This window comes from Meles meles, chromosome 7 (genome assembly GCF_922984935.1).
Source record: "Meles meles chromosome 7, mMelMel3.1 paternal haplotype, whole genome shotgun sequence".
NCBI lineage: Eukaryota > Metazoa > Chordata > Mammalia > Carnivora > Mustelidae > Meles > Meles meles.
In genome coordinates this window covers 129993171-130020956 of record NC_060072.1, presented here as the reverse complement: position 1 = coordinate 130020956, position 27786 = coordinate 129993171, and the positions used below count along the sequence as shown (strand labels likewise).

The 27786-nt window shown below is 37.7% G+C and overlaps 1 protein-coding gene and 1 non-coding gene across 3 annotated transcripts in view; both read right to left on the bottom strand.

Moving 5' to 3' along the window:
- PLXDC2 (plexin domain containing 2) overlaps positions 1-27786 on the bottom strand; it is a 470012-nt gene that overhangs the window by 245412 nt on the left and 196814 nt on the right. The window lies entirely within an intron of this gene.
- LOC123947753 lies at positions 4501-4607 on the bottom strand. Its single transcript, XR_006819797.1, has one exon. It is a non-coding gene; the product is annotated as a U6 spliceosomal RNA (small nuclear RNA).

The following is a 27786-nucleotide window of genomic DNA, read 5'->3' as shown; positions in this document are numbered from 1 at the left end:
GGAGATACAAAGAAGAACCATGAATAAGATTCCGTGCAGCCCAAGAGAGATTTAATATCCAAGTGGTTTTCTAGCACTCCCTTCCAGAACATTATGACATGACTGCCTGGGTTGTTCTAGGAGGGGAACAAGCATTTTGTTGTGTCTCTAACATATATTCAGCTCCTCTCTGCTGTCTGGTGCTTCACCACGGAAGCTGTGAGGTGAGTACCCTCTTTGACACTGGGCACAAGCCATTCTACACCCATCATTCCACCGGCCACAACAGCCCATAGCATTAGAAGCACATAACCTAAAAGAGACCAATTAGTGAGACAGGTAGGAGTTTATATAAAAAGAGATAATTTGCCTTATTCTGATGGCTGAGATGGCTAGCCAAATGACTTGCAACTATCGCCACCATTTTGCTACCATGAGGAACCCCCACCTGAAGATAAAGCAAACACAGACAGAGATGATATCATCATCTCTGCAAACACAAGAAAGCCAGCACCACCCCCCCCATCCAGTGCATTTCGTGCATCCTGGACTTTTTCACTTAGATGAATCATTAAATATTTGTTATTATTAAACCACCTTGAATTGAGTTATTGTCAACCAAAAGAATCCTGACAAACACATTTCCCTAACTTCCAACCAAAAGAGACTTAACTTAAGCAACACTGAATAAGGTAATCTTCTCTACAGACTTATAGATCTGGATAATAAACATCTATTCAATTCTGGTATTCCAGCTAATTACACGGCAGGGAACGGACACTTGCATCTATACTGCTGGAAATTGTCAAGCCTGAATTATAAAGGATAATGATTCATTTTATATTTCAATGAATTGCATATAAGGGGGGTTTTGAAAGAAACAGTAAATAAGTTTAAATAAAAAATTTAATTCTCCCTATTGCTAGTATTACTCTAAAGAGTTCAGCAAGACTGAGGTCAGAGATGTGACCTTCAGGTGAATTACATATCAGAGTCTATGATGTTGCCACAACTTACCATATAAATACCAAATAAATATTCTCTTAAAAATTATAGACTTTCAGTATAGAGTTCAATATAATTGCTACAATTGACATATCTAAAATGACTTTGGTATTTCCCTTAACTCCTAAGTCTCTGTAATTAATCAAGAGACAGTCTTGAAGTTAACATAAAGAATATCATTATGCTTAAATAATGGACTGTTTGCAAAAATACACATGATCTTTTTCTAATTACAATCACTGATACATCTAATAATAATGTTCATTTTTACTTAAATCAGAGCTGCCCAAAATATTGTCACATCTTTGAAAATATGGAGAAACTAAAGACTGGAGTTTGGTGTTCGACTTCTATAGCCCAAGCCTGCCAAGTTGTCATGGCAACTTTTATTCAAAGAGGAAGACAATTTATTGCTTACCCAGAATTTAGAGACATAAGTTGTTAAATTCCAGGGAGAGTTGTTTGGCTCAGTTTTTCAAGGAAAGCCGTAAAACAGATATCTCAAAAATGTGACATTTTAGCACTACTAAATTATTCAAACATCTTGTCCTTTATGGGAGTAATGGTACTTTAAGAGTTGTCAAAAACCACTTCAGGCACAAAGATTCTCCTTTTCTGCTCGAAAGCAAACTATTTCTAATGCCATAGAAAATAAAACAAAACACTACTGTGATATGTCTACTTGCCAATTCATTTAGGAAACCAACTGTTCCTGAAAGTAGATGGCACAGTAGTTAGCTATAAATCCTATAAATCCATGCTTCTCAAATATGCCTGCAAATGTGCTGCTGTAAACAGAGGACATACACCAAAAATACAGGGGGGGAATCATCATAACTGTAGCTAACCAGTCTGCAACAATCAGTTTATACAATTCCTAACCCGCTCTTAACCGGTCTTCTCTCATCAGTGTCCGGTGTTAACGTTGGTTTGATGATGGGTCATTTTTATGGATGCCTTACACTGTCTCATGCAGTAACAGCATCTGAACTCTACATTTACTTCACTGAGAATAAAAACAAAGACAAAAACAAAACAAGTATAGGTTGTATGAACGTCACTGTGCTGGTCATTCGAAATGCATGAATATGAATAGATAAGACGTAATCAAAGTTCTCAGTTAAAGGCATTTAGCACTGGATCAGTTGGTTACCTCATGAAGACAGTTTTGCAGTGATTAAGGGGATGTTATAATTTGAATGGTTCTTATCAAGCGTGAATATATACCAAATATATTATGTTCTCACATACATGAGTTCACAAGGACTACATACTGCACATAAAGGTAAATGTTAAAAATAATAAAGTACTACTTGTGTATATTAAGTTCCTCAAAAACAGAATTAAAAAATAGTTCTCTATGTTCTACCAAAATTAATGTTGATAAAAGAAACTAAGAGAACATGATACAACCATAAAAGAAGAAAAATAGTGAGCTGGTAGTATTCAGGGAAAAAATTACTGCAATCAATTCATTAGTAGCAGTAAGAAAAGAGGTGTGGGGGTGGCTCAGTTGGTTAAGCGGCCCACCCTTGTTTTTGTTTTTGTTTTTTAATTTTTTTCAGCATAACAGTATTTATTATTTTTGTACAACACCCAGTGCTCTATGCAATACATGCCCTCCCTATTACCCACCACCTGGTTCCCCCAACCTCCCACCCCTCGCCCCTTCAAAACCCTCAGGTTCTTTTTCAGAGCCTTAGGGTTTTGTCTCTCATGGTTCACCTCCCCTTCCAATTTCCCTCAACTTCCTTCTCCTCTCCATCTCCCAATGTCCTCCATGTCATTTGTTATGCTCCACGAATAAGTGAAACCATATGATACTTGACTCTCTCTGCTTGACTAATAAGTCAAGTGAAATATCATTCAGCATAATCTCTTCCAGTCCCATCCATGTTGCTACAAAAGTTGGGTATTCATCCTTTCTGATGGAGGCATAATACTCCATCGTGTATATGGACCACATCTTCCTTATCCATTCATCTGTCGAAGGGCATCTTGGTTCTTTCCACAGTTTGGCGACCGTGGCCATTGCTGCTATAAACATTGGTGTACAGATGGCTCTTCTTTTCACTACATCTGTATCTTTGGGGTAAATACCCAGTAGTGCAATTGCAGGGTCATAGGGAAGCTCTATTTTTAATTTCTTGAGGAATCTCCACACTGTTCTCCAAAGTGGCTGCACCAACTTGCATTCCCACCAACAGTGGAAGAGGGTTCCCCTTTCTCCACATCCTTGCCAACACACATTGTTTCCTGTCTTGCTAATTTTGGCCATTCTGACTGGTGTAAGGTGGTATCTCAATGTGGTTTTAATTTGAATCTCCCTGATGGCTAGTGATGATGAGCATTTTTTCATGTGTCTGATAGCCATTTGTATGTCTTCATTGGAGGAGTGTCTGTTCATATCTTCTGCCCATTTTTTGATATGATTATCTGTTTTGTGTGTGTTGAGTTTGAGGAGTTCTTTATAGATCCTGGATATCAACCTTTTGTCTGTACTGTCATTTGCAAATATCTTCTCCCATTCCGTGGGTTGCCTTTTTGTTTTGTTAACTGTTTCCTTTGCTGTGCAGAAGCTTTTGATCTTGATGAAGTCCCAAAAGTTCATTTTCGCTTTTGTTTCCTTGGCCTTTGGAGACATATCTTGAAAGAAGTTGCTGTGGCTGATATCGAAGAGGTTACTGCCTCTGTTCCCTTCTAGGATTCTGATGGATTCCTGTCTCATGTTGAGGTCTTTTATCCATTTCGAGTTTATCTTTTTGTACGGTGTAAGAGAATGGTCGAGTTTCATTCTTCTACATATGCTGTCCAGTTTTCCCAGCACCATTTATTGAAGAGACTGTCTTTTTTCCACTGTATATTTTTTCCTGTTTTGTCGAATATTATTTGACCATAGAGCTGAGGGTTCATATCTGGGCTCTCTACTCTGTTCCACTGGTCTATGTGTCTGTTTTTATGCCAGTACCATGCTGTTTTGGTGATCACAGCTTTGTAGTAAATCTTGAAATCAAGTAACGTGATACCACCAGTTTTGTTTTTGTTTTTCAATGTTTCCTTAGCAATTCGGGGTCTCTTCTGATTCCATGCAAATTTTAGGATTATTTGCTCCAGCTCTATGAAAAATACTGGTGGAATTTTGATCGAAACGGCATTAAAAGTAAAGATTGCTCTAGGCAGTATAGACATTTTAACAATGTTTATTCTTCCAATCCAAGAGCATGGAATGGTCTTCCATCTTTTCGTGTCTTCTTCAATTTCTTTCATGAGTGTTCTGTAGTTCCTCGAGTACAGATCCTTTACCCCTTTGGTTAGGTTTATTCCCAGGTATCTTATGGTTCTTGGTGCTATAGTAAATGGAATCGATTCTCTAGTTTCCCTTTCTGTATTTTCATTGTTAGTGTATAAGAAAGCCACTGATTTCTGTACATTGACTTTGTATCCTGCCACGTTACTGAATTGCTGTGTGAGTTCTAGTAGTTTGGGGGTGGAGTCCTTTGGGTTTTCCATATTAAAAAAAATATGGAATGCTTCACGAATTTGCGTGTCATCCTTGCGCAGGGGCCATGCTAATCTTCTCTCTATTGTTCCAATTTTAGTGTCTGTGCTGCTGAAGCGAGCACCCACCCTTGATTTTGACTCAGGTCATGATCTCAGGGTTGTGAGATCGAGCCCCGCATGTGGTTCCGCCGTGGCCATGGAGCCAGCTTAAGATTCTCTCTCTCCCTCTCCCTCTGTCTCCCCCCACCAAAAAGAACAGAATAAAAAATAAAAATTTATAAAAGTAATATATAAAAAATAAGTTACTAGTTAAAACATAGAAAACAGTCTTGAGAAATATACACAATGTGAAATGGAAAAGAAGAAGAAAATAAATATTGAAGATGGATAATCATATAAATTATAGAAAAAGAGATCCTATATATCAGATAAATGATATATATACATATACACAGTGGCAGAGAGAAGTTTTTTTATTTATAGAAGTGTATTAGAAGAACCATTTTTCTGAGGTAAAGAAAGAGTTTAAAGAAAATCTGCAATAGAATTTTGGAATATTAAGAAATCCTGGGGTGCCTGGGCGGCTCAGTGGGATAAGCCTCTGCCTTTGACTCAGGTCATGATCCCAGGGTCCTGGGATCCAGCCCAGCATCAGGATCTCTCCTCAGCGGGAAGCCTGCTTCCTTCTCTCTCTGTCTCTCTACCTGCTTCTCTGCCTACTTGTGATCTCTGTCAAATAAATAAATAAAATCTTTAAAAAAAATTCCTGGTGAGATTTCTCATAGGTTTAAAAAAAAAAAAAGGAGCAGGGCATTCCATGAGATGGTGATGTAAGAAGAACCTAAAATCACCTCCACCCAGGGACACACCACACTACGACAGCAGGATCATTCCCCTCTGAAAAAGATCTGTAAGCTGGGTGAACAGCTTCCCCACAGCAAAGGATAAAAATACCACACCGAGATGGGCTGGAGACAGAGACATGGTCTCCCCCAAATCCCACCATTGGCACAAGGGCGTACAATATGGAGGAGGATCTTACCTGCCTGGTGCTTCTCCTGGAGGAGTGAGGAACTGGTGATGACCCACATCAGACACTCCAACCCCTGGGATCTGCACCAGAGAGATGACCCCTAAAATATCCAGCTTGGAAAACCAAAAGTGCTGATATCCAAGGGATCTGAAGTGCTAAGGGAAACTGAGATTTCCTTTTAAAAGTTTCCAGTAAAGTCTCACTTGCCTCCAGACCCAGTGGGGGGTAGAGGGGGGGAAACAGTTTGGAAAGCACCTGAACTATATGTGAAATTCATTTGCTAATCTAAAAACATTTGCTACAAAAATGAACAAATAAATAATCAATCAATAAAAGCACCTGTTGTAGAGCCAGAGGACAGTTGAAACTCTCCTTGGAGATGGAGATACTGCCGAAGACCATTTTTACATTCTCCACTTACCCTGCTAGCGCAGGTGGATAAGCTTGAACTTAGCATCCTCCTCCCACCTTGCCAAGACAGGTGGGGCTGAGTGGTGATGATGGCACCATCCCACTGCCCTCCTGAGGCTGGAGAGTGCAGGCCCTTGCGGTATGTTCTGCTCCCTGCTTGGGGGCAGGAGAGCGCAAATGGTCACAGGGTTCTCCAGCTCCCTAACTACAGTCTGTGAGAGAAGGCAGTTACGACACTTTACTCCCTATTCCCTGGCCAGGCTTGGTAAGCATGAGTGGTTGTGGTGTTCCCCAATCCCAGCCTAAAGCGGACATGCACACAGACAAGGAACTCTCCCGTTGCATTCCTGGAGCCCACAGGTGTGTGCAGTGAAGACACTCCCTGCCTCCCTGCACTGTCTTTCTGAAGCCAGTGAGCATGCCCTTCCCCCTACACTCTCTAGCTGTCTAGCTGAAGTCAGTGGGTGCATGCAATTCATACAGGGATCCGCCCACCCCACCCCCCTTTTGATTGCCTGGCTCCTTGAAGAAGGTAATAATCAGAGAGAGAGTTCCTGGCAAGCCACCACAACCCAGTCTTCTTGTGAAGAAGGCCCACTTACTTAATCTGGAGCTTCAGTCTGAGAAAGAACTTCCAGTTTCCACAAATTTGGAGGCTGTGGAGGTGCTCCCAAAGAATATAAGAAGGGAGACACCATCCTTGCACACCCCCATGGCCTCCCTACAGCTTGACAAGACCTCCCAGAAAGGGGCTTATATATCATCTGGAGCCCCGATTTTTGCAACTGCCACCCAGAGGACCCCTCTAGATCTCCTGGTTTGGAGGCCGCAGGGATTACAATAATGGCCCCAACAAGACTGTATGTATTTGCACACTGTAAAACTGCTCCCTCGGGGCCTGGCTTCTTCTGTCTAGCCTGGAACTAAGGGCTCCATGAGATTTCTCCTCTTGGAATACGGATGGATCCTGGCACAGTCTCAAAAACAGGGGCAGACCAGGAATAAATTGGGGGACTTACAGAACCACAAAGAATCAAGAAACACCCAAGAGCTAGGACAAGTTTGCACAAGAAGGCTCATCACCTACACAAGGCCACTTCTTTAGACTGCAAGAGGTGGTTGCTTTACCTGATACACGGAAGCAAAGGCAGGGAGTCAAGGAAAATTAGGAAAGAGAGAAATATGTTGCAAGTAAAAGAAAAAGGCAAAATCCTCAGAAAAAGACCTTGATGAAACAAAGAATTCTTTATCAGGTAGAAAAAAAAATCAAAGTAATAATCCTAAAGGTGTTCACTGAACTCAGGAGAAGTATGGATGAACATAGTAGGAACTTCAACAATGAGGCAGAAAATATAAGGAAGCATCAAACAGCAGTCGCAGAGCTGAAGAGTATAATCACTTAACTGAAGAACACACCAGAGGAATTCGAGGGGTCCAACAGCAGAGAGAATAAAGAAGAATGGATCAGCAAGCTAGAAGACAAAACACTGAAACTCAAGCAGAGCAGGAAAAAATAAAACACACACACACACACACACACTTAGTAACGATGGCTTAAGGGACTTAAGGGACAACATCACTCAGAACAATACTTGGAAGAAAAGATGCTCAACATCACTAGTCATCAGGGAAATGCAAACCAAAACCACAAGGAGATATCACCTTATACCTGTCTAATGATTAGTATCTAAAAGACAAAAAATAACAAGCGCTGGCAAGTTTGTGGAATAAAGAGAACACTTGTGAGCTGTAGTAGATGGTTCAGCCACTATGGAATTTTGCTCAAAAAATTAAAAATAGAACTACCAAATGATACAGCAATTCCACTCCTGGGTATCCATTTGATAAAAACAAAAACACTGATCTGAAAGATATGTGCACCTCTGTGTTTACTGCAGCATTATCTATAGTAGCCAAGATATGGAAACAACCTAAGGATCCACTGTTGGATGAACGGATAAAGAAAATGTGGCATATATACAATGTACTACTACTCAGCCATGAAATACAATGAAATCCTACCATTTGTGACAGCAGGGATGGACCTTGAGGGCATTATGCTAAGTGAAATAAGTTAAGCAGAGAAAGACAAACACCCCATTATTTCACTTCTAAGTGAAATCTAAAAATCAAAACCAAATAAAACCCAGAGTCACATACAGGGAATGGATTGGTGGTTGCCAGAGGGTTGGGATTGCAAAAATGGGTAAAGGGGATCCCAAGTATAAATTTTCAGTTATAAAATAAATAAGTCATGGAGATGTAATGTTCAGCATCAAGATTTCCCATACAGTCCCATCAGTAATACTGCATTAACTTTATTTGGTAACAAATGGGAACTAGACTTATTGTGGTGGTCATTTCATAATGTATACACAGAAATTGAATCACTATGGTGTATATCTGAAACTCATATAATATTGTAGTTCGATTATACTTCAATAAATTTTTAGTTAAAAAATGAAGCAGAAGCCTTATAGACATCTAGAAAGACAAACCGACCATAAGGGATTTCCTCCTCCATGAGAGGAAAAAATCTTTGATAGTCAATACTTCTCCATGATATCCAGTGGAAACAAGGTCAACATAATCATTGTGCAGAAGAAAGTTATCACTTAAGAAATTTTTGTACAACAAATCTGTAATCTAAGTATAAAGAAAACATATTCTTTCTTTCTTTCTTTCTTTCTTTTTTTAAAGATGTGTCTGGAGTTTTGGAAGCTTGACTACCCTATGTTCTCTTACACACAGACCTCGAGAGATTGATTGAAAGTTCTAGCAGAATGTCACAGCTACTCGTACACCCTTGATTAAAATATGGTTCTCCTCTATCAGGGGAGGTAGTCTTTTCCCACTGCCTGGACAGCTTCTGGAGGGACTTGCATGGAGTGTTGAGGGAGGAAGGGCACACCCATCTAGCCAGCCAGATCAGCTGAATCAACCCTGGCAATCAACGAGGTGACAGATGTCATAGCCAGGTCACTCTCATATCCACAAGCATATTTTTAGTAAATAAAATACAGAGAGAATATACCATAAATGAGACTTTTTCAAAATGTAATGCTGAATTATATAACCAAATAAACCAGGGAGTGAATCAAATATGGTCATAGGAACGGAGACACTATAGTTGACATTCAGATGGTAAGCATCCACTCAATGGAAATTACATTAAGAAAAATAAGACAATTTAGTTATTCGGGTTGTAAGTCAGAATGTAGGTGATATGGGTCATGAAGCTATAAAAATAATCTAATATCATATTCTATGCCAGGTCATAGAAATGTGAATCTAAGATACATAAATATAGTTTTAAGAAATAATAAGTCCAATTTTTTAATTTTAAGATAACCTTTTGATGCAAAAGTCTGAGACTAGTGGCTCACAGATGGCATGTATGTTGCCAAAGGATAGCAAATAGGGAGTTAAATTCATTATTTTTCTGAAATATAATATAGTGCAATCTCAATTTTACAAAATTACATCCATCTAAATACAAATGTGTATCTCTACTCTCCTACCTCTCTATCCTCTCTGGTTACACACACACACATACACACGCACAGGTACAAAAGATACCATATACTGATTGCTTATTTCTAAGTAATGGGACTTTAGGGGAGTTACTTTTCCCTTAACTCTATTGTTTGAAATTTTATAATAAACATTATATATAACCACATTTTTTTCTTCACATAAAGCATTAAAAAATGTGAAGATGCTTTAAGGTATCAGTGGCTGATTCCTGAAATTAAACCACCAACATATATCAAAAGACACAAGGCCACGCTGTCATATACAGTTAATATAGAATTACTATGATAGGTGCTTTGAAAAGTGCTTAAGGAAGACTCCTTAAAGGTACGATAAGTCAGACATTCACACTCAGTGTAGAGCTTCAAGGTCAATAAGTTAAAATGGCTTTGTGAAATAGCTGATAGATAAATTTCCATTAAACATTTTCTTTAAAATATTAGCTTCAGTAACCTAGTTGATGTAGACGATAATCTTTTTCTCTACCTTCTGTAAATGAAATCAGCACTAACAGAAGAAAAAATATTCATTTCTACTAAATTTTGAGTGAGAAATACTTAGTTTGAATCTACATAAAATGATTTTATGTTGTAAGTATTTTATAGAAGCATGGTTAAATTATCTCTCTTCTTTATTCATTCATTTATGCAGAAATCATATAAGGTACAACATATTCTTAGTGGGAAACATTGTGATGGAATGTATGGGAGTTAATGTTGAAGAATTATTCAATAGTACTTCTAGATCTTGGCAATGTTTATAATCCTATGAGAAACATTTAAGGAGTCGTTTATGTCTTTCTTTTAGCTACATCCTAGTGTAATCTGTGGGCTTATTTCTAGGACCTACTTTCAAGGATTTCAGGAAGAAACAGTAGGCTGGAGACATAGCTATATTCTGGCGATGTCGTGGGTACAGGAAGGAAGGTAGAGAAGGGAAAGGTAGAAATGGTTCAAGACATTAAACTTGCAGGCAGGGGATCTGATCTCTGGTTCTCACCGGCTCAGTTGCTAGTGAGTCTGTCACTTTAGTGAAGGCTATGATGTGTTCAGTTCATTACAGTGGACTGAAGCTGTGAAATTCTCTGCACACATAATTCCTCTTTTGCCAGAGGTGAAATTATAGAGTAAGGCAAGCCTCCTGGACTTGCAGCAGCAGCCCAGCGGAATGAGAGGCGGTTACCAGTTGGTCTGGGAGCATTGAGGACATCATGAGACATGGAACAGACTACATGGAAAGAGACGTGAGATAAAAAAATCCCACCTGAACCCCCTCCTTTCCCAATTACATTAATAAGAAGGTGATCTATAGGGTATGTGATGTGGGCAGATACTTAAGTTATAGGAGTATCTTTTAACAAAAAACAAGTGATAGTATTTTCACTTTCTTTTACTGGGTTGCCAAAGAATCAAATTAGACCAAAGTATTTAAACACAATTGAAAAGCCCATGAACAGAGTTTATAAAGGAGTATTAAATTAGTCCCACATAACGGCAGCATGATAGGAACAATGACATATTACCTTCGAGTAGCCTTCAATATACATCAGCCAGTACTACAGCTATACCCTCTTCAGATACAAGAACAATTACATAGAGTACAATTCAATTTACTGTTACAGTGTCAGAAGAACAAAAACCAATTCCTGTATCTCCTGTTGATTATATCAGATTATTGCCCCAATTCTCATGATGCCCATCCTTTGCACATACCTTCACCATTTCTGTAAGGATTTTTATCTAGCTGGTCTATTTGCAGCATGGTCTAGCCCCCTAGAAATCTCTTGTCTATGACCCTTTATAGGCATGATCATTTTATCAGTTCTTTAGAAGAGTTTCATTAAGTAACTCCCTAAACTCTAAGATTAGTTGAGAGAGAGAGAGAGAGAGAGAGGGAATGTATTGTGAGGTCAGATTATTGTGCAAGACATAAAATATGATATTTTGGCAATATTTCCACTATAAAAGTTTCCATTTCCCCAGTAACAATCTCTCACATACAGGAGATCATTTCTCATGCTATGTAGAGAGAGGCAAACTGTAAGGCCAAGGATATGCAACACACTTATTGGTGATCTTTCAAAATAATAGGAACATTGGGAGTCTACAGTTCAATTAAGTGATTACCTAGACCTCCAGGAGTTTTGAGATGTGGTGGCATGTGTTCGTGTTGATTGATTTAGTAAATGAAGCAGAACATATTTTCCTCCAGCATATAGTATACTTCTATCTCCTTCTGATAGAAACTTTTAAACCTTTGCAGAATGAGCCTGGGACACTATTCCAGGTTTCCAGTTGTCAGGGAGAAGAGGCAAGAGAGGCAGACTGGAGCAGTCTTGAATGAATTAATCCCATCTTTTATAAATACAAGCAAGTGATCCCCTGTCCAATAGTGGCCACTGAAGAGGTGAATCACCAGCTTATAAGGAATCATCAAGGGCTCCAAATATGTAGCAAAAATATGTGATTGAAAAAAAGAAGACTTAAAATATGTATGAGATTTCTATTTACACACACAAAGTTAGTATTCAAATAATGTAGCCCAAAGGATATTTGGGCTGAAGTAGAGTTTCTGCCTCTAAATAATCACTCTAAGTTCTGGACTTTACTCTGTATAAGAAAGTTCAGCTCAGTCTCTCTGAAAGTGCCTCCAGCTAAGGTTCTAAGATCCAACAGCCACAAGACAAATTAAGAAGTGACTGCCAGGTGTGGGTCAGAAGACTCTTCGTCTTACTTGATATTTACTAAAAACAAGTGTACAGTTTGGAGAGCCAGAACAGGTAGCTAGTTCTAGTTAATACTGGTATGATTTCAATAGGTACTTAAATCCTTATTGATGAGTTCTAATTGGTTCTTGGAGTGAAGGCAAATTCACAGACCTGTTGTAGGTGGTATAAAAAGCCCCCGGGAGACTGCATAGCGTTTGTGCCAACTGAGTAAATCACAGGTCTTGCATACACACACACTACTACTTTTCAAATGTCCGATATAGTTGCAATGGGTAAAATGTGTAATTTTACAGTGCTACTGAATATTGTGTAACTCTTGGTATATATTTTTTTTAATCAGCTGGAAAGAACCAACAATGGTGTGGAGGGCCTCGAGATGTTCTAATAACCTAAAAAGACCATCATAACTAAAAAGGATGGGAATTTCCATTCTAGATTTAGCATCTGTGATAGGGCAAGATCTCAGGTACCATCTACATACAACCATAGTCAGCTTAGGCTGCCCTAACAAAGTATCATAGACTGGGCTGCTTAAATAACAAAAAAACTATTTCTCACAGCTCTGGAGACTCAGAAGAACAAGATCAATGTGAGAGTTTTCTTCCTGGCTTAGAGATGATCACCTTCTCACTGTGTCCTTATGGGGCAGAGACAGAAAGTTCTCTGGTGTCTCTGCCTTCTCTTATAAGGAAAATAATTCCACTGAATTAGGGCCTCACCCTTATAAGCTTATTTAATCTTCATTACCTCCTAAAGGCCCATCTCAAAATACTGTCACATGGGGGTTAGGGCTTCAACATATGAATTTGGGGAGGACATAATTCAGTCCATAGCACACACAGATAGTTCCTTTATTAAGTTTGGATCTGTAAAACAGCCTGAGATTTATTACCTTTGAAAACTGATGTTATTCTCCAGTACTAATCAAAAATTGCCATTCAAGCTAACATAGCAGGACTTTGCAAAATCCACACAGTTCTCTGCTTTAGCCCATTTCGTAGGGGAAACAAACAAACAAACAAAACCCCTGAGAAACAGTGGACTAATTATAATTTCAAAAGAATCATAGAAAAATATATTCAGGAGAAACTTTCAAAAATTATAACTCAGTTGAGAATTTTCACATGCCAACATTTGTAGAAAAACTGGACGGTTTCCTCCTACCAACTGGTACCCAGTTGGCCAATATTCTCAGTTCTGAGGTAACCGTTACTATCCTAATACTAAGCAGTCTAATATTTCAAATGACAAGGATTAATGTACTTTTATTTAGTCAGGTTTTTTTTTCCACGCCCTCACCAAAAAGTTTTGCATCTTTCACGATAAAAACTTCTCTCTAAATAATTATAATATGACTCATATTATTTAGTTTTTCTCACTTCCAAAGTTTATAACATGGGTTTTATTTTTTTTAATTTTTTTTTAAGATTTTATTTATTTATTTGACAAAGATCACAAGTAGGCAAAGAGGCAGGCAGAGAGAGAGAGGGGAGGAAGCAGGCTCCCCGCTGAGCAGAGAGCCCGATGTGGGGCTCAATCCCAGGACTCTGAGATCATGACCTGAGCTGAAGGCAGCAGCTTTAACCCACAGAGCCACCCAGGCGCCCCATAACATGGGTTTTAAGGGAAAATCAGCATGTAGAAAAGAGAACAGGAATTAGGAGAAAATGTCACTTTAAAGCAAACTGGTGTGTGTGTGTGTGTGTGTGTGTGTGTGTGTGTGTTTTTAATACAAATCTACGCTTATTTGACCTGTGACAAACATACTTCAAAAACCCAATAAAACGTGAAAAGAGGTGATGTTACTTAGTAAACTATAAATAAATGGATATACTTTCATACTTGGAATGCTAAAATGAAGGAAACAAGAGTCCCTTTCTTTCAGCTGCCCCTAATGAAGAGGTGTTTTCAATAAGCTTCAACAGGTATCTGATATTGAATCAGATTTCTAGATTTTCTTTCCATACTGAATTCCTTTCTCTATCCTTAACATCTATCAGCGGATTTTTTGTGGCCGGTCTTTTTGTTTGTCCTATATTTTAAAACTAAGTGAATAGTTAATCACATGTTTATGGGAACTTTTTGATACTCCAACGCCTCAGAGTGGCACATAATAAGAGTGGTACTTTACACAATGAATCCTTACAGTAAGTCAATGAATGACAAAGAAACACAAAGTAGGTTGCCAGGCATCACAAAAATCTCAGGGATGTAAAAACAGTTCCCTAAAACTTCAAATTCTATGTTTTTTCCACTTCCACAATACATTTTAGATATTAAATGTTTTAGAACCTCAAAAGAAAAATTACATTTGATTGAGTTATTTCCCTGAAACTCCTCGGGCCTTCTGTAACAGCTCTCTCACTGGTCCCCTGCATCTCTCTATTTCCTACAGCAGGGAGCAATCTTTTAAAAAGTAATCCTCTTAAAGCAGAAATCTGATCAAATCGCTCTCCTGCTCTAATGAGGCTTCTCATCAAATTTAGAACAAAATTCAAAGTCCTTACCAACACCCTGCTTGGGACACAGACAATCTCTTCTACTTCATTTTCTTCATCACATCAATCACACTGCCTTTATTCACACTGTCATATTCCCATGAATATGACAATATGTCCCCAAATCATACCATGCACCTGTTGTTTTATGCATTTGGAATGATTCTCCCTTATTCTGTCATGCTTTAATTCTTAAACTGCTTTAATTTCCTTTAAAAAACTTCTTTTTATTAGATTTTTTTCTTTTATTTATCACACCCTCTTACCTTTTATTTAAATTTATTTATTTATTTTTTCAGCGTAACAGTATTCATTGTTTTTGCACAACACCCAGTGCTCCATGCAATACGTGCCCTCCCTAATACCCACCAACTGGTTCCCCCAACCTCCCAACCCCCGCCCCTTCAAAACACTCAGGTTGTTTTTCAGAGTCCATAGTCTCTTATGGTTCGCCTCCCCTTCCAATATCCCTCAACTTCCTTCTCCTCTCCACCTCCCAATGTCCTCCATGTCACACCCTCTTACCTCTCTCTCTCTCTCAAGTTTGTCACTATATTCTAGGAATTAGACATTGCCTGGTACATGATAGACATTTGATATTTATTTATGTTAGACCTTCTTTGTATTTTACAAGGCTAGTTTCTCTGGCTTTATCATTCTTGGAAAAGATGTCATAGTTGTAGATTCTCCTTCACAGCAAAAAAGAAGTGGCAGATCAGACACATAGGAATCCAATTTATTCAGAAATACATTTTATTCATTATTTAGTTTACTATTCTTGAAATTGCCATACTCTATTACAAAAACCCACAAGCCACCTCTATCAGTAGTCTACTGCTGTGTAACAAGCAACCACAAAACTTCGGGAGTTGAAACAACTATCCATTTGTTCGGGATTCTATCAAGGTAGACTGGGCTCAGCTGGACATTGCCTCTGTACTACACAGTGTCAGAGGGGTTTGCTGCTGGTTTGTGCCAACTGGCAGTTTGGCTGGGGGCTGGCTGGTTTCCAGATGGTGTTGGTAACATGATCAGGGCCTCTAGCTCTATGTGCTGACTCATTCTCAAGGAGGCTGGACTGTGCTTACTCAAAAGGTGACACAGAATCCAAGAGGGTAAGAGCAGCAGCTTTAAGGCCTCTGGATGCATTCCTCAAAAGTTGTATAACATCGCGTCCATCCTCTTCTCTTGAGCAGAACAAGTCACAAGAAATGGTCTGGAATCAAGGGGTGAGAAAATAGATCTGCCTCCTTTATAGGAGGAACTGTAGGCATTTTTGGCCATTTTTAACCTCTGCCATCCCAGTTTTCTGTTCCTGAGTGGTTGAACTATTTGGCTAAGTGTAAATATAGATATTCTGCTCCCCAGGAGATACTGCACTATATCTATCTACTTTGTTAAGAGACATTTTGACAAAACCATTGAGCAAATTCCGTTTAAAAAAAAAAAAAAAAAAAATATATATATATATATATATATATATATATATATATATATATAGTGATTTTGTTTGGCCCAGAAGTACTTTTAACAATTAAATCTTCCTACGGGTATCAAAATAGATACCTGTAAGATCATTTCAAACGATAAATTCCTCTAGGATCAAATGGTAGAAGAAGGAAAATATTGTTGCCAACTCATTTAACTAAGGTAGCTGATCTAAAGGTCAAGCAAGTGCAGAGCAAAGGGAGGCGAGCTGCATAGTTTCATGAGTCATTAAAAATAAAGAGGCAAAAAGAAAAAAAAAACACTGTCTCTTGAGTAGTTTTATTTTAAAATTACTGATGTTAGATTCCAACAAATACTTCCATAATTTGGTTTTGCTGACTTTGCAGTAAGAATCCCTTTCAGATCTATAAAGCTGACATTTATATCTTATGATAAAATTACAGGATAGCTAGGAGAGATTTTATTTCAGTGCAGACTGAGAAGTGTGTTTTTTTGTTTACTTTTGTTTTTATTTTTTGGTTTTCTTTCTTTTTTTTTCCTCTGTTTTACAAACTCACACAGGGGAAAAATCAGTGTTATTAGCTTCTCACTTTCCTAGGAACTAGCTGAAGTCACCAAGAAAAATACATGCAGGTCAAATATTTAAGAGATTTATAGTCTAATGCAGGAGGATGCTGCAAAAAGGCCTATTTATTTACAACCATTTCTTTTAGGTGTCACTCATTCAAGCTAACAAGTATTTATGATATACTGATTATATATAGAGGAGGCCTTGAGCCAAGTGCTGTGAAGGGCAAAGAGATGTTTATGATATAGTTCTCATTCTCCAGAAACCCGCAACAGAGGGAGAAAATGCAGGCACCCAAATTTCTCTATTCTAAATCAGTATAAGTTTGACTACTTATACTTATACTACATTATTGTAATGTAGAATCAGTTTTTTTAAGTCTTCTTATAAGAAGGAGAAAATCTCATTTAGTTTTTTTTAAAAGATTTTATTTATTATTTATTTGACAGACAGAGATCACAAGTAGGCAGAGAGGCAGGCAGAGAAAGAGGAGGAAGCAGGGTCCCCACTGAGCAGACAGGCTGATGTGGGGCTCGATCCCAGGACCTCGGGACCATGACCTGAGCTGAAGGCAGAGGCTTTAACCCACTGAGCCACCCAGGCGCCCCTAGTTTTTGTTTTTGTTTTTGTTTAAGATTTTATTTATTTATTTGACAGAGACACAGCGAGAGAGGGAACACAGGCAGGGGAGTGGGGGGAGGGAGAAGCAGGCTTCCCGTCTAGCAGGAGCCCTACACAAGCCCCTTCCTGGGACTCGATCCCAGGACCCCAGGATCATGACCTGAGCCAAAGGCAGATGCCTTAATGGCTGAGCCACCCAGGCGCCCCCTCATTGAGTTTGTGCGATTTTAAAAAGGGGGGGAGGGTATTCATAGAAGACAGTGTTTAATCTGGGCCTTGAAAATGATTTGGAACTAAAGAGGGTGACTCTAGTCAGAGGGACTGGTCTAAGCACAGGAATGAGCAAGAAAGATACCCCAACATTATGCAGTATTATGGAAACTAACTAGAACAACACACACACACAGAGGAGTAACATGAAATGCGTATAGTTAGATATGTAGAATTTAGATGGCACATACCCTTGAAAGTCTGAACTTGATTCTGTGCAAAATGAGAGCCTTGGAAGTAATGGATTAAATGTGGATTTAGAAAGAATTATATAGAAAATGGACTAGAGAAGGGAGAGAAGATAATTTAACACTGGCTTGAAAGCTATTGGCATTAGTCAAGAATGAAACCATACAGCCACAACTGGGTTACTGAGAGGGAGGAGAAAAGGGAAAGAGGCTTTTGTGGGAAAGCTGCCAGAATTCAGGAAGGAAAAAAGCACGAAAAAATGACTCTGAAACATTCAGTCAGGATAACTGGGACCACCTGGTCAGTTCAGGGTTACTGATGCCAGTTAACATTTTTAAGCAGAGCTTGGCATTTCTACAGGTCATTTTAAGTGATAGAGGATAAGCAGTCAGACACCAAAAGAAACAAAAGTCACCCAGATCAGTAAGGAAGAAGTAAAACTTTCACTGTTTATAGATGATATGATACTATATGCAGAAAACTCCAAAGATCCCACCAAAAAACTATTAGTACTGATAATCGAATTCAGTAAAGTCACAGTATTCAAAATCAATGTACAGAAATCCACTGCATACAAATTAAGAAAACAATCCCATTTACAATTGCACCAAAAAATAATAAAATTCCTAGGAATAACCTACGCAAAGAAGTAAAAGACCTGTACTATGAAAAATATAAAACCTTGATGAAAGAAATTGAAGATGACACAAACAAATGGAAAGACATTTCATGCTCACGGATTAGAAGAACAAATATTGTTAAATATCTATACTATCTCAAAGCAATCTACACATTTAATGAATTCCTTATCAAAATATCAACAGCATTTTTCACAGAACAAACGATCTTAAAACTTGTATGGAACTAAAAAAAACCCTAATAGTCAAAGCAGTCTTGGAAAACAAAAGCAAAGCTGGAGGCATCACAACTGCAGATTTTAAGCTCTATTATAAAGCTGTAGTCATCAAAACAGTATGATACTGGCACAAAAATAGACACATGGATCAAAAGAGCAGGATAGAAAACCCAGAAATAAGCCCACAACTATATGGTCAATTAATCTTTGCCAAAGGAGGAAAGAATACCCAATGGGAAAAGGACAGTCTCTTCAACAAGTGGTGTTGGGAGAAATGGACAGCAACATGCAGAAGATAGAAATGAGACCATTTTATTACACCTTACACAAAAATAAATTAAAAATGGATAAAGGACCTAAATATGAGACCTGCAACCATAAAAATTCCAGAAGAGAAAACAAGCAGTAATCTCTTTGACATCAGTCATAGCAGCTTATTTCTAGCTATGTCTCCTGAAGCAAGGGAACAAAAAGCACAAATAAACAACTAGGACTGCATCAGAATAATAGTGAAGGAAACAAGCAACAAAACTAAAAGGGAACCTATGGAATGGGAGAAGATATTTGCAAATGACATATCTGATAAAGGGTTTGTGTCCAAAATATGTAGAGAACTTAGATAACTCAACAACCAAAAAACAAATAATCCAATTAAAAATGGGCAGAAGATGTGAACAGATATTTCTCTATGCAGACATACAGATGGCCAAAAGGCACACAAATAGATGCTTAACATCACTTATCATCAGGGAAATGTAAATCAAAACTACAGTGAGATATCATCTCATACCTGTCAGAATAGTTAACATCACAAACACAAGAAACAAGAGTTAGTGAGGATGTGGAGAAACGGGACCCTTGTGTACTACTGGTGGAAATTCAAACTGCTGCAACCACTGGGGGCAACAGTAGGCAGGGTCCTCAAAAAAATCAAAAATAGAAATACCTTACTATCCAGTGATCGCACTACTGTGTATTTACCCAAAGAATATAAAAACACTAATTTGAGAGGATATATGCACCCCTGTGTTCACTGCAGCGTTATTTACAATAGTCAAATTATGAAAGCAGCCCAAGGTCCATTGATGAAGGATAAAGAAGGGGGGTGGGAGAGAGAGAGAGAGAGAGAGAGTGTGTGTGTGTGTGTTGGAATATTATTCAGCTATAAAAAAGAATGAAACCTTGCCACTTGCACTGCTATGGATGGAGCTAGATGGTACAATGCTAAGTGAAATAACTCAGTCAAAAAAAAAAAAAGACAAGTACTTTATGATTTCACTCATACGTGGAATTTAAGAAACAAAACAGACAAGCAGAGGCCAAAAAAAAAAAAAGTGAGAAAGACAAATCAAGAAACAGACTCTTAAATATGGAGAACAAACTGATGATTAGCAGAGGGGAGGAGGTGGGTGGCGGGGAACTGGGTGAACCAGATTATGGAGATTAACGAATGCACTTGTGAAGGGCATCAGGTGCTAAGTGGAAGTGTTGAATTACTGTACTGTACAGCTAAAACTAATATAATACTGTATATTAACACACTGGAATTTAAATACTTAAGGATAAATAAATGCAAATAACAGAGGAAATTAAATGCCATTCATTTCCAAATACAGTGCGTATCAAGAGTCATAGAAAGAAGGCCTTAGAAGCAGCCAGACTAACTGAGAAGACTCCCATATTCAAATAACACCTGTGTTTCTAACTTTCCCTCACGGAGGACTTGAATAGATGCTCAGAGCGGGATGATGCCATGAGCTAACGAATGCCTTTAAACTGTAGCAATGGTGCCCAAACTTGTACGTGTTAGAATCCCCTGGACATACTTTAATAGCCCAGGACATACTCCAGGCCATTAAATCCGAGTCTGGGCTGGGGTGCAGAGTGGGTTCTCAACGTGCAGACAAATGTGCAAACAACTGAGCAAGAGCAAGTATCACAAATTAGCTGAAATTTCCATTGAGCAACTGAATACATTCTGTGTCTACATGATCATGCCCAAATCAAGATCTTAGAAATACATAAAATTTCAACTTCTCCTTTGAAAGCATAAAAGTTTAAGAGTTGCACTTCTCTAATGTTTAAGAATTTCACTTCTCAAAGTTTAAGAATTTCACTTCTCTAAGCTCCAATGTTGAACTTACTACTTTCCCAACCACAAACAGCAAGATTTATATTCCAGAGAACTGTAGGAATAAATAAATAGTCCTTCATCTGTTTTTGAAATTGTGACCCCTAGAGTTCTAGTCATGCTGACATCCACCTCAATAAAGAAGGCTGGGTCCAGATTTCTCTTTCTTAATGAATATCAGATCTGGAGCATTTCTGAAATGTTTTCTGAATATTTCATAGGTTGCATTTGTACATGTCCCAAATAGCATAAATTTGGACTCCCCAAATCATTATTTCCGCTGCATTAATTTGATGTAAAATTTTACATGTTTTTTCCCCCTAGGTATACCTGCTTTGAAACAAGCCAAGATCAAGCAACATCAAAAGTGCAAAGGATATATTGCATCTTTCTGAGATAACAACACGATGTTAAAGATCATTGGTCCGCAAGCCTAATCATCAGGCTCTGTATAAACATGCATTTGGAAGAATTAAACAATCGTAAATTGAGTGTGACGATACCAAACACAATCATAATTATAGATAGTGATCCATATAAAGAGGCTAGATTGAGCTTTGACAAGTTTAACTTTGTGCGCTTTTAATCATTGGAACTGATCCACATAAAAACTGCAATTGAACCATTTTCCTGAAATACCATTTCACTTATTCTTTTCCATACTTTCAAAAGATGAGTCATGTGACTGACTTGACCAGTTCACTCTTGTTTTTGGCATTTGATAGCCTGGGGTGGACACTTGCAGAGGAGAATAATCCTTTTTCTGTTTCCAGGTGTTCATGGTTCAAGTATCAACCGGCTGCCTTTTTAGATTAAATAACTTTCCTTTTGACATTAGGACACTGAAAACATTTATTCAGGAGAATTTCATTTTAAAAAGTATAGTAAACAAAAAAGACACAGTCCCTGCATTTATACAGTTTCCAGGCTAGTAGAAGACAGAGGCATTAAGGGATTATATTAATAACATACCCTAGGGTCACTTAATTTACTTGTATATCTCAAATGAAAAGTTCAAAAGAAACCAGGACAGGAACTCTTGGCTGAATGTTCTTACATTAGAATTCTATATATATTTGATTACTTGCATAAGCTGAGAATTTCCATTTCATGGATTTCATGGATTTTCTCTCCTCTCTGATCAGCAATGTAAATAAAATTTGCTTAGAACAGTCACCAAGTGGTGATAAAATGAATTCAGCTAATTTACAGATACGATTCAGAATATCGCTTAATGGCAAAAGCATTAAAAACAACTTGGGTAAAAAAAAAAAAAATGAAGATAGAGTATGTCAGAGCTAGCCTTGGGTTTTCCCAAGGAAGAAACACTATTACCCCAGAGACTAAGGATGGAGACAATGGGGGAAAAGATTTTTATGTTCACTCAGAGAGCCATGAATGTAATAAACATTCCTCAGAATCAGACAAGTGAGAACAGGCAGGGAGGAACTGCATCAGTGTTCTGTTAAAACTAGGTAAAATCTAAAGTTCAATCCAGGTCTTGTGCTAGACTATTTTGACTTGATGATTTATGAGTAATCAGTCCAATATGTATGACATAGTTTCTCAAGTCCAACTCATATTTGATATCCTGATGTAGGGGAGATTTTATATAACTCATGATGGCCCAGAGACTGCAAAAATAGAGCCAACAATGGTCTGCAAATCACATAGAGGAATAATAGCTTAATTCTTAAAATTCTTAAAGCCAAGGATGCAAAACAAACAGACTGCCTCGGAAACGAAGTGATCATTTCCCCCAAAATATATTCCTAAACAATTAAATCATTCACACTAATGTTTTTCTTCATTTTTGTTTGAATTTTGTTACATTTTGAATATTAATTCCAGTATAGTTAACATGCACTGTTACATTAGTTTCAGGTGTACAATATAGGGATTCAACAATTCCATACGTTACTCAGTGCACATCGTGATTAGTGTGCTTAGTTCCCTTCACCGATTTCACCCTCTCCTCCCACCCACCTCCCCTCTGCTAACCATCAGTTTGTTCTCTATATTTAAGAGTCTGTTTTTTGATTTGTCTTTCTCACTTTTTTTTTTTGCCTCTGCTTGTCTGTTTTGTATCTTAAATTCCATGTGAGTGAAATCATGTGGTATTTGTCTTTCTCTGAATTATTTCACTTAGCATAATACTCTCTAGCTCCATTCATGTCACTGCAAATGGCAAGATTTCGTTCTTTTTTATGGCTGGATAATATTCATATATAAATGTATATTCACATTTATACACACATATATCACTTGTTTTTTAACAAATTTTTTTAAAGATTTTATTTACTTATTTCAGAGAGAGAGAGAGAGCATAAGCAGGAGGAGTGGCAGAGAAAGCAGGAGAAGCAGTCTCCTAGCTGGGCAGGGAGCCTGACATGGGGCTCAATTCCAGGATCTTGAGATTATGACCTGAGCTGAAGGCAGATGCTTAACCGACTGAGCCATCCAGGTGACCTTATACATAAAACTTATTTACACATTCATCCATCAAGGGACACTTGGGCTGCTTTCATAATTTGGCTATTGTAGATAATGCTGCAATAAACATAGGGGTGTATATACCCTTTCAAATTAGTGTTTTTGTATTCTTTGGATAAATATTCAGTAGTGCAATTACTGGGTAATACTGTAGTTCTATTTTTAACTTTTTGAGGAACCTCCATAATGTTTTCCACAATGACTGTACCTGTTTGTATTCCCACCAAAGTGCAAGAGTGTTCCATTCTTGCAAACACTCATTTCTTGCATTGTTGATTTTAGCCTTTTGACAGGTGTGAGGTGATATCTCCCTGTAGTTTCGATTTGCATTTCCCTGCAAGTGGCAAGTGATGTTGAGCATCTTTGTTTGCATATCTGTATGTCTTCATAGAGAAATGTCTGTTCATGTCTTCCCATTTTTAATTGGATTATCTGTTTTTTGGTTGTTCAGTTATATAAGTTCTTTACATATTTTGGATATTACCCTTTATCAGACATGCCATTTGCAAATATCTTCTCCCATTCCATAGGTTGCCATTTAGTTTTGTTGATCGTTTCCTTCACTGTGCAGAAGCTTTTTATTTTGATGTAGTCCAAACTGTTTATTTGTACTTTTGTTCCCCTTGCCTCAGGAGACACAGCTAGAAATAAGTTGCTATGACTGATGTCAAAGAGATTACTACCAGGGCACCAGGGTGGTTCAGTCAATTTAAGTTTCTGACTGTTGATTTTGACATGAACTCAGGGTCCTGAGATCAAGCCTAGGGTCAGGCTCAGCACTGAGCATAGATCCTGCTTAAGATTCTCTCCCTCCCTCTCTCTTTGCCCCTCCCCTAAACTTGCATGCTCTCTCTTTTTCTCTCAATAAACAAGAAAAAAAAAGAGGTTTCTGCCTGATTTCTCTTCTAGGAGTTTTATGGTTTCAGGTCTCTAATCTATTTTGAGTTTATTTTTGTGTATGGTGTATGAAAGTGGTCCTTTTATTCTTTTGCATGTTGCCGTCCAGTTTTTCCAACACTGTTTGTTGAGGAAATGCTCTTTTTCCCATTGGATATTCTCACCTCTTTTGTCAAAGGTTAATTGACTATATAATTGTGGGTTTGTTTCTGGGCTTTTTATCTTGTCCCATTGATCTGCGTGTCTATTCTGGTGCCAGTACCATACTGTTTTGATTATTATAGCTCTGCAGTATAGCTTGAAATCTGGAACTGTGATAGCTCCAGCTTTGATTTTCTTTTTTTCAAGAGTGTATTGATTATTTTAGGATTATTTGTTCTAGTTCTGTGAAAAATACTGTGGATATATTCATAGAGATTACGTTAAATCTGTAGATTGCTTTAGGTAGTATCGACATTTTAACAGTATTTGTTCTTTCAATCCATGATCATGGAATGTCTTTCCATTTGTTTGTGTCCCCTTAAATTTCTTTTTCTTTTAAGATTATTCCTTTGAGAGAGAGTGAGTGAAAGAGAGCACTGTCCAGGGGAGAAATACAGGGAGAGGGAGAGGCAGCTCCCTACTGAACAGGGAGTTAGACATGGGGCTCAATCTCAGGACCCCAGGATCAGAACCTGAGCCAAAGACAGACACTTAACCAACTGAGCCACCTGGGGGGCCCCATACCTTAAATTTCTTTCATCAATGTTTTATACTTTTTAGGGTACAGGTTTTCAGCTTGCTGGTTAAGTTTATTCCTAGGTATTTTATTATTTTTGGTTCAATTGTAAGTGGGATTGCTTTCTTAATTTCTCTTTATGTTGCTTCATTGGTAGTGTATAGAAATATAACAGATTTTTTTGTATAATGATTTTATATCCTGCTACCTTTCTTACCTTATTGAATTCAGTTATCAGTTTAGCAGTTTTTGGTGAATTTAGTGTTTCTGTGTATAATATTATATATATCCATATATAATATTTATATATATATTATATCATCTGCAAATAGTGAACATTTGACTTCTTCTTTGTCAGTTTGATGACTTTTATTTGTTTTTCTTGTCTGACTTCTGTGGTTAGGACTTCCAATACTATGTTTAATAAAAGAGGTGAGAGTGGATATCCTTGTCTTCTTCCTAATCATTAGGGGAGGACTTTCAATTTTTCACCACTGAATATGGTGTTAGCTGTGAGTTTTTCATATACGGCCTTTACTGTGTTGAAGTATGATCCCTCTAAACCTCCTTCTTGAGGCTTTCATCATGAATAGATGTTATACTTTGTCAAATGCCTTTTTTGTATTTACTGAAATGATCATATTTTTCTCCTTTCTTTTATAGATACGCTGTATCACATTGATTGATTGGCAAATATTGAACCACTCTTGCATCCATGGTTGGATCTCACTTGATTGTGATGAATGGCTTTTTTTTTTCCTGGGTTTTTAATTTATTTATTTTTTCAGCATAACAGTATTCATTGTTTTTGCACAACACCCAGTGCTCCATGCAATACGTGCCCTTCCTATTACCCACCACCTGGTTCCCCCAACCTCCCACCCCCGCCCCTTCAAAACCTTCAGGTTGTTTTTCAGAGTCCATAGTCTCTTATGGTTCGCCTCCCCTTCCAATGGTTTTTTTTAATGTATTGTTAGATTTGGTTTGTTAGTATTTTCTGAGGATTTTTGCATCTATGTTCATCAGAGTTCTCATTTTTCGTAGTGTCTTTATCTGGTTTTGCTATCAGGGTAATGCAGCCTCATAGAATGAATTCAGAAATTTTTCTACCTCTTCTATATTTTTGGAATAGTTTGAGAAAAATGGGTTATTAACTTTTCTTTGAATGTTTGGCAGAATTCACTTGTAAAGATGTCTTGTCCTGGATTTTTGTTGGTTGGGATTTTTTTGATCACTGATTCAATTTCATTGCTGGTAACTGGTCTGTTCAAATACATTGTTTCTTCCTGATTCAATTTTGGAAGGTTATGTGCTTCTAGAAATTCATCCACTTCTAGGTCGCTAAATTTGTTGATATATTGTTTTCTATGATATTCTCTTATATTCCTTTGTCTTTCCATGGTGTCAGTTGTTATTTCTCCTTTTACATTTCTGATTTTGTTCATTTGTGTCCTTTTTTTTTTCTTTAAGTGAATCTGGCTAAAGATTTATTGATTTTGGTGATATTTTCAAAGAACCAGCTCTTGCACCCATTCATCTGTTTTATTATTGCTTTGTTTTGTTTTTCAGTTTCTATTTTTTTATTCCTGTCTAATCCTTATTATTTCCCTACTTCTACTATTTTTCTTTGTTTCTTTGTTTGTTTTCTAGTTCATTTAGGTGTTAGGCTAAGTTGTTTATTTGAGATTTTTCTTGTTTCTTGAGGTGGGTCTGCATTGTTATAAACTTCTTCTTAGAATAGCTTTTGCTGTATCCCAAAGATTTTGGACTGTTGTAGTTTCATTTTCATTTGTCTCCACGTATTTTCTTATTTCCTTTCTGAATTCTTGGTTGATCCATTCATTATTTAGTAACATGTTATTTAACCTCTGTGTATTTGTGCTCTTTCCAGATTTTATCATGGGGATGATTTGTAGTTTCATAACATTGTGGTCAGAAAAGATGCATGGAATGTCTTTGATATTTTTGTACTTGTTGAGGCTTTTATTGTGGCCTAATACGTGATCTATCTGGAGAATACTCCATGTGCACTGGAAAAGAATGTGTATTCTGCTATTTTAGGAGGGCATGTTCTGAATATCTGTTAAATCCAACTGGTTCAATGTGTCATTCAAAGCTACTGTTTCCTTATTGATTTTCTGTTTGGGTTATCTGTCCATTGATGTAAATGGGGTGTTAAAGCCCCCTACTATTATTGTATTGTTATCAATTAGTTCCTTTATGTTTGTTATCAGCTGCTTTAAGTATCTGGGTGTTCCTATGTTGGGTGCACAAATATTTATAATTTTAATGTCATCTGTTGGATCATCCTCTAAATGATTATATAGTGTCCTTTGTGTCCTGTTACAGTCTTTGTTTCAAAGTCTATTTTGTGTGACGTAAGTTATTACTATTCCAGTTTTCTTTTCACATCCATTGGTGTGATAAATATTTCTCTATCCTTTCACTTCCATCAACAAGTGTCTTTAGGTCTGAAGTGAGTATTTTGTAGGCAATGTACAGATGGGTCTTGGAAATCCATTCTGTCACCCTATGTCTTTTAATTGGAGCACTTAGTCCACTTACATTCAAAGTAATTACTGTGGCACCTGGGTGGCTCAGATGGTTAAGCTTCTGCATTTGGCTCTGGTCATGATCCCAGGATCCTGCGATTGAGCCCCATGCTGGGCTCTCTGCTCAGTAGGGAACTTGCTTCTCCCTCTGCCTCTGCTGCTCCCCCTGCTTGTGTTTTCTCTCTCTCTCTCTGTTTTTCAAATAAATAAATAAAATCTTTTTAAAAAGTAATTATTGATAGGTATATATTTATTGTATTTTGTTACTTTTGTTTCATGGCTGCTTTTATAGCTTCTCTCCATGCCTTTCTTCTCTTTCTCTCTTCTTTTATGATTTGTTGGCTTTCTTTAGT